Here is a 9055-nt window from a genome sequence, read left to right as displayed (position 1 = left end):
CGCTCTTCCTTCGCCCTTCTTTTCTTTCTTTTCCTCTTTCTCTCGCACGTACGTTGCAGCTAGGACGTCGTCCCTGCACCTGACGTTCTCCGGGCCGAGAGTTTTTGCGATGCGAGGCGAGGCGAGACGAGGAATAAAAGATATCGGGGGGATAAAATCTGTGGGAGGGACGAAAGTTTTGGGATCGCTTCTCTCGTCACCCACGGACTTCGATTTGTTCGAAAGATTTCGTCGGACTAGTCCCACCATTTCCTCGAGATCTTTGACGATATGAACGTGTCCGATGCAAACATTCAGAGATCGCCAGTTTTTGTGACTTAAACAAACGTCATTATTAGACAATTAAAATAAATAACTTAATTTGAATGTTTTTAGCACCAAAATTCAAAATTTGTCTTGAAATTTCTGGATAAAACCGCGGTTTTATCGACTTTATTTTATGTGACTCTCTAAAATTGTATTTATGAAAATTATTTTTGTACATGCATTTAAAAATAATTACGCCAGCACGATTTAAGAGTAAAATTATAGAAGCACAATGAATTTTAAAACATGTTTTTTAATCTTTGCAGCTAAAATAAAATCCGTGAAAAATTCTATATAAAGATACGTCGAAATATTAAATAAATGAAGCATTCCCAACTTCTTTATTTTCTTCTTTTTTACATCCAGAAGATCTTAATAAACGGAGGCATCTCTCTTAACGGGCAATAATGATATAAAAACTTTAGTGTGGTAGATCTTAACTAAATATTTTCTAAGATACATCTATATAACTTTGTGACGTACCGTGTCGCGTTAACTACTTGTTGCGGCCGGAATTGTTGCAGCACAACCTTAACTAATTCCCGCTGATATTTTTGCAGCGCGACGGCAAATTCGCGGCTGCGAAACTTTACGAATGGGATTGAGTCCCACGACAATTGCGGGGTTCGAATGGAAAAAGCGAGAGACAAGGGAAGACTTTGCGAAAGTTTCTCGAGCTGACTCTTCGTCGCCGATATACTTTCTCAACTTGATAGAATTCGATTTCGGCGTCTCTTGCTACTCGATGTGCTTCCGAGATCGCGCTACTACCGACGATTAGGCAAAAATCTGTCTGTCTGGCGAGCTTTGACGATTTGAATGGGACTTGGATAGTCTCGAAGCACTTATTGAAAAAGTTTTCATTTTTGTCAGACTTTTAATGATATCGTTCATAGGCAATCGATACTTCTTTAAATAATCGAGCAAAGTTCGGTTCAGTTGCTTTTCTTCTTAAATTCTTGAAGATTTTATCCTTAAGTAATCGCATATAAATTTTTAATTACATAATTTATATAATCACGTTTCATTATTCTTTTTGAAGATCTTGAAAACTTTTAAGATAATATATCAGAAACCGAGTACGTGATTAATATCTTTTTGTACGAGTAAATGCGTTCCACAAGTTTGATGACCGTGATTCGAGACGTAATCGAAAATGGAACAAAAGTCAAAGATCTTGCATGACACGCTCAAAATGCATTCACTTTCCTTTCACGAGGTCGAACGGAACAGGCATTATTTCGAAACGCTATGCATCAAAGACGGTAGTGATATTGGAAACAAGAGCAAAGTAGTTTCCTCGCCAAAAGATTTTCAATTTATTGTGTTACTTATTTTTATAAAAATCTGTTTGATATTAATAAATAAATATCTTTCGTATATTGAATTCATTTCAAGTACAATACTTGTTATTAACTGTTTTTATAGTTAATAAAAATAATGGCAGTAATAATCACAATAGCACAATAATTAATAATTATAATAATTAATGATATATTTATATATAAAAAAATTCTAATGCTCTAGATAAATTTTTATTCCAAGATTCTTTTTATCCTTTATGCTTAGACTGGAATGAAAACTCGAGACACCCTATGTACGATCCGGCGTATCCCATCGGGACGGTTCTACGAGTTTTCACCGACTTCTGGTACCCATCCTTCGTTCTTTGCTCGTTCTATATCCCGATGTAGCTTTTTTCCTTTTCCCTTGGCACAACGAGTCAACCCTCTTCGGCTACTTCCGTCGGTGTAACTGCTTCAAGTTAAAACTCTCTCGCAGGATCTGTCTGCATTTTGGCAGCGACAACAATGGAAACAGGAAGGATCCTGTTTTAGTACAACGTATTTCTTTTTTTCCACGGCTTTGAAATGAGCATAATCGCGTAACTTTGACTGCATAAGAGAAAATAATATATATAGAAAGTAAATTTAGTATAAATATTCCTATTTTTCATTAATCTTTTTTTTATAACAAGGATTTAACATAACAAGCGTTTTTTTTATAAAGAAGGAAATGACCTCGCTTTCTTTAGAAAATTTATAAGGGATGTAATTTGTTCTCCGTTGAAATTTCGCAAAACTTTCTGTCTCGAGTTTAGCAAAAGCTATATGATAAATACGACTACGCTTTCATATTTTTTCTATAAATTCGTGAATATAAAAATTTATTTAGAAATTAATCACGTATAAGCGTTATCCTCTTAATAATAGAATCTACGATTAAATAACGCGATAGTTTTAGAAAAAAATTAAGAATTTAGAAACTCACATTTTATACGTACTCTAAGATATTTTTTCTAGTTTCTGCATCTTTAGATTCATGGTGCGTATATAAAGATAAATGTAGAATTTTAAAGAGTGTAAAATATACTAGAGAGAACTTCTTATCTCTCGTCGAGTAAGATATTTAAGGCTGTTCAAATATATCTTCTATTCAAATGTATCTTCTCTATTATCTCTTATGCATTCGCAGTTTTATCTTAAGAATAAAAAATACACTCGTTACGCATTTCTATATTCCAACGAGTAAAATTACACGCAAAAATGCCATATCTTGACGCTATTATGCCGAATTTCTATTTAATCACGTTTCACAAGTATTTTAAAAACTTCAATTCTTCTCTCACCTACTCGGCGATTGGCGTATTTCAGTAACAGCGAAATTGTTTAACGGAGCGTTTTAATCGAGAAAATCGGCGAGGAAAGTCTCAGTGCCATAAAAATTTATCCGGAGAAATGGCCGGCGCGGGAAGGAAGTGGGAAAATGGTTGGGATGAGAAAGGTAATTGGTTGATGCAATTCTTACGTAAGTTTGACTATCGTATACCCGTACAAATTCCTGCTCGCGTGCCATGGAATGAAAATTATAATCCGCGAACTCGGTTGCCGGATTTACATTCTCCCTTAACCGCGGTAGCAAGAAGATCCTCGCTTAAAATTCCTAGCGCGTTTACCAAGCATCGTTTGTCCATAGTATAGTTTGTAACGATAATATTATTTTCAATAAATATTAACATTCTTCAGAACGAGGTAGCTCCGATGTAGGTCGATGATCGGTGGAGGGAAAGAAGGCGCATTCCTCCATCTCGCTCGATCGCATAATCTTCGAATCGCATTCGCGATGCCGCGATATTCGCGTTCTTGGTAGTTCTGGAAAATTGAACGGCAATCGGCTACCGGATATTTAACTCTTTATTGCATCATATTTTACCCCGAGGCAAACAAATCAAATAACTACAGGTCAAAATTTATCGTCGTGCAAACAAGTATGAAAAATGTGTAATAAATAAAAACATAAAAATAGAAGAGTAAATATATAGATGTTTCTCTCAATAGTAAACATGACATAATAATAATACTATTTATAATTTAAAGACACATTGTATTATATTAAATAAGATAACAATACATATATTTAATATTGTATTATATTGAATAACATAACAATTTAATGTTTTATCGTATAAAATAATCCTTGACTAAAGAATATTCAATTTTTCTGGAAAAATTTATGATTTCTACATAATAATAAACATGTTATACAAAAATATGAAAAATCTTATTTCGCGCAATTATTATTATCAATTTTTATGCAGTTATTAGTATATATTTCGACTGGCTAGCATTCTCCGATTCTTTTATCTGAAAGAACAGACATCGACTTTGCCTTTCGCGAAAGATCATTCCGTACACGTTCTCATTCGGGTGGCGCGGGATAGCCGAAGCGGTAAATACGTAGTGAAATCGAAGGGGCACCGCTAACGAGATCCGCGCGTGGTTGATGAAGAAAGCAAGCGTGAGATCGAGCCGAGAAGGAAGGTTTCGGAAGTCGCTAAATGAGAGCGCGAGGAGGAGTCGCGGGGCGAACGAGTGCGAGAATGGGGTGGTTTAAAGGCGAACCACGTAGCTTCGAAGGGGTGAGTCTTTTGCGAGTGTACGGAGAATGGCGCGGAGAAAGAGGAAGGAGAAGCGGATTGCGATGGTCAGCAGAATCAGAATGCTTAGAACCCCATATAACGGCCACTCGAACGAGTTAAAACCGTAGGTACGTACAGCGCCGTTCAATAATGGTGGCCGAAGGGGCACGCTATTCGCTGTAGATTTAACGCTGGTATAAATGTTACGATAGCGGTAACATAAATTGCACAAAAATACGAGATATTTTTTCCGGCTTTTGCGACATATTTATCTCATTTCGAAGAAAAAGAATACATCATTATCTTATATCATCACTGCACGACTATTAGATATTTAATTTTAAACTTGATCTCCTTAAAAATATAAAATAATATTTAAATATAAAATCGTGGGAAGGATAAGATCAGTGTATGAATTTGTGATGAAATCAGTCTGCTGATAAAAAAAAGATATTATAAATAATCTATATTTATATAAATGTTTGGCTATATACAATTTGTTAAATTATACTAATCTATTAATTTCTCTTAATAAGATATAAATTATGTGAATATGCTATAAGACAGAATAGCGAATATTCTTTTTGAATAGTACTGTACTTCGCGAGGTATACGATGGTGAACGATTACATCGTTACACACACACACACACACACACACACACACACATATATATATATATACATATATATACTTAACGTTCCAGCGGAGTTTGTGAAACTGTCTGCGAGAGTTTGCACGGACTTCGCTTCCGCGGGTACTTGCACCTCAAGATGTGAACGTCGTCTTTGTCAGTTCGCATTCGAGCGACCGTTTCAACGTTCGATCGAACGCGCTGGCCAGAGTCATATCGATAATTAGACCGTGTCGCACGTAAAGAAACCACTCCTTGCTGCAATCGTCGTTCCTTCCCCTTTTTCCTTATTTCTTCGAGAATTTATTTTGGTAGAAGCAAAATGAACCCAAACTAATATTAAGATTAAATTTTTATATATTGGACATTTTAATATAATTTTTATGTTTCATATATTTTAGAGTTTTATTCTTCTAAGAGATTTGATCTTTAAACCAAAGGGAAATTATATAATATTTTTAAAATTTGGAAATTTTCAAAATTTGCTTTTTATTGCAAATCCTTAAAATTCGCATAAAATTTGTTTTTATTTTCATTAAACTCTCCGACTCGTAAAAGCCACAATAGTTTTGTGCATCGTGGTGAATCAGAACGATCTGGCAAGAAAGCGAATTAAACATCGTTTATCTCTTTTTTATGCATAGCTAAACTATATTCTTATTCCAAAAGCATGTAAGTCGATTCGCGGTCACCGCAAATTCCATCCTCTTCGTCGCTTTATTCTAGCGAAATGGAATAAACTCCGCGGAGGAAGAGAAAGAGGTAGCGAAAGGAGCGCAGTATGCACGGTATGCTGCCGTTGCAAGAAACATTCACAAGTATTAAACTGCATAGCTGCCGGCTGTACGAACGTTCGTAAGTGGTCGCATTACAGAGAGAGAGTGGGCACCGACGAATGTTACAAACCTGCGTCGGATAATTTCGCGGATTTTGTCGCGAAAATCCGCGAAGGTCGAAGTTTCGTGGAATTAATCTTTATCTTCACTTTTCATAATAATCTCAACAAAATTTTATACCGCTCAAAATTATTTTATTTCTTGTATTTTCGTGAATTTGTTTTATCGACGTTTTTGAGATTGACATATGTATATTCTAAAACTTGAATATTTGTATTATACGAATTTACATATTTTATATTTTAATTCAATTGTCATATATATTTTATTTTATATTATATTATTTTGATATTATATTATATTATATATTTCAATTCAATATATTTTATATTTTAATTCGTTCAATGCGCAGGGAAGAAATCGCAAAATCTGAATTTAACAATTTTATGAACGTTTCATTGAAATTAAGATCGAAAATTTTCGGATATCCCGTATGCATACTTCGTTCATGCGAATGTTACGAATGGGATCCTTATATCCACGTAACGAATATCAGCGTCGTTCAGTGTCGTCTTTACGCGCGTGGAACGAATCGAAATATCCGGTTTCTCGAGCAAGAACGGCTTCAGAAATCCGCCGCAAATTTCGTCGGCGTTTACGTTCATCGCGGTCATTCCGTTTCCGGGAGGAAACTTCGCGAATCCGGATAATCCTATTAGCGAGGACACCAAGTACTTGGCTATGGGGTTAAACGAACAGGGCGAGCGGGACGGGTCGTTCCTGCAACCGCTGATGGAAACCTACGAGCATTCGTACAACATCCGCGGAACGCGGGGTCGGTTCATCCGATCGCGTAAGCACGGTTTGCATCTCTCAGAGGAAAATTGCGATGCTCCGCGGCGAGAACTTGCAGAGTTGCAAATCGGGGGATTATAACAATGCTATCTCGCGCCATCGCGATTTAGTTAAAAATTAAAAAAATATGATAATTTTTACATCGTGAAATTTATTACGTTACATTAAATTTTTTTTTTAGTGGAAGAATGATGTGTGTGTGTATGTATATGTGTATATTCCATAATTTCCTTAATAGGAGAGATTTTTTAACACTGTTCAATATCAAATTTGCTTTGACATTCTATAAGTCATTTCTAATAAATTTCGTAGCGCTGATTACAAATCTGGATTAAAAATGATGTATTATGTCAAGTTTGTGAAAAAATCTCAGCCAAAGTTGCTAAACTAGACGTTTTTGATACTTTTACGTGAGTTATATCTTTCGATGGGCACGTGCTCCAGAAAGCAGTGACAGCTTAAGATGAAACTTAAGACTTATGCTTTATGATAAAAATACCAAAAGTTCCAGGCAGGAAAAATTTTCTTGAAAAAAAGTGATCGAAACATAAACATCATTTATCGCAGTATCCTCCAGTCATAGTACGTCTCCAATTGTCCGTTACTAAAATTTAAAAAAAAATCATTCTAATCATGAAAATCGGTATATATATGTTTGCCTGGTCATTCATCACAAATCACATGTTGAAATTTTAAAATTGAAAATTTGGTCCGCCATTTCGGATCCTCCATTTTCATAAATCGTAATCAGCGCTAAAAAATTCACAAATGATTTGATAGAACTCAAGGAAAAAGAAGATCTCATTTTGTCGACCAGTGTAATTTTCAACGAAATATTAAATTACTTTCTTTCTCAAACGAATCAAAATTAAGAAACAAGAACGTGAAACAAAGCAAATTTTATTATCGTTGAAAATTAAAATTATTACCCTGAAATTAAGATGTAATGGAAAAATTATTCTTGTATAATACCATTATATTTTCCTCAATAAGTAGAAGTATAATAGAGAAAGAAGTATAATAGAAAGAGAGTATAATAGAAATAAAAAAATAAAGAAGTATAATAGAAATCATTTATATATTATAAAATTAGATATATTTTATATTAGGAGGGTTACATTTTTTTTTTTTTTGTTGTATCTATATCGAAAATCGAAAAGTCGAATATCAGCGGCGGACTTTTACGATTATAGGGAGGTTTCGTCTTTATTTCCTCAGTCACGCTGTAAATTCCATCGCGGTCCATATTTCTATGCACCCGTCTATGCTCGTTTCGTAACCGCGTCACGCACCGCAGTTTTAGCATGCGTGTCCTACGCAGGATGCGCTATGTACGCGCAGACATTACACACGCGAAGCGACGAACATATATCACGGGTGAAAAGGAGAGGAGGGTGCGAGGAGGCAGAATACGCAATTTTCACGTTTTAACGTCTCCCGGCGCAATTGCTTTTCGAGAATGACGAGTGCCTCCCTAACGTCTCGACGAGTCTCGGCGATCGACAGGGAGGAATATCGCGTGAAAAGAGAACGGAGGAGAGGGATGAAATGGTAGAACGTGGTCGTATAACGTATGTAACTGATGGAAACGAGTTAAAATCCGCGAATAATGGGTAATTTTTTGCGATTTGCCACGTTCATCGTTCATTATGGCAATCGTTCGCGAGTTAAAATCTTGTGGCTTAATTGGCATCGGCAGAAATAAATTGAATAACGATATTTTTACTCCCGACTGCTGCCAATCGCAGATTGGCAAAAAACGGAGGGAGTATGCAATCTCAGATCGATTGACGTTTTGGTTGAGGACAATTACAGTATAGTTTGATATCATCTTTTGCACATAAGTTTCTTATTAATTGTTTATCGTAGATAAATGATACATAAGGCTCTGTTCACATAAATAAATGTAAAAGTTAGAAAAATTTGTCCAGTAAGTTATATAATAAATTTTGGATAAAGTATGATTCAAAGAAGTATGAGAAAGTAGAATCACGTGATGATATAACATATTGTATGAATATACTTATCAAAAAAAGATTCATTGACTTGAGAATATTTAAGTAAATAACCATTAAATATAATTTCTTCATCTACATGCATAAATTCCGAAGGGGACGCAAACATTTTAAATTTCTGCCGAAATGCAGTCGAATACAAGTTGATTCGTAAAAAGCAAAATTAATTATTTCAGAGATAATACATTGTACAATTCTTTCGAGATATCTATTATATGCGTAATCCTACGATTTTGCTCTCGCACAGTTTTTTAATACCAGAGCTTGCGGCAATTTTGCCCTTAATACCCTAGTCTAGTTTAAGTCTCGTGGGTGCGATTCTCGCGGAAACAACGCGCGAAAATCTTAATCCCTCGACAGCACATTCGTGTGCAGCGAGACGGCACAAAAACGACGCAACGCGATGCCGTCGCGCCGCGGTAAAACGGATGGGAAAACGTGCGGGAAGGAAAAAAAAAGGGATGGAGAAGGGAGGGAGGGGGGGGGAGAG

At 35.6% G+C, this 9055-nt stretch overlaps 1 protein-coding gene across 1 annotated transcript in view; it reads right to left on the bottom strand.

The window, feature by feature from the left end:
• LOC115242016 (lachesin-like) overlaps positions 1-9055 on the bottom strand; it is a 152956-nt gene that overhangs the window by 102334 nt on the left and 41567 nt on the right. The window lies entirely within an intron of this gene.

This window comes from Formica exsecta, unplaced genomic scaffold (assembly GCF_003651465.1).
Source record: "Formica exsecta isolate Colony F162 unplaced genomic scaffold, ASM365146v1 scaffold556, whole genome shotgun sequence".
Lineage (NCBI taxonomy): Eukaryota > Metazoa > Arthropoda > Insecta > Hymenoptera > Formicidae > Formica > Formica exsecta.
The sequence above is the reverse complement of the archived record's forward strand: the minus strand, read 5'-3'. Positions and strand labels throughout refer to the sequence as shown.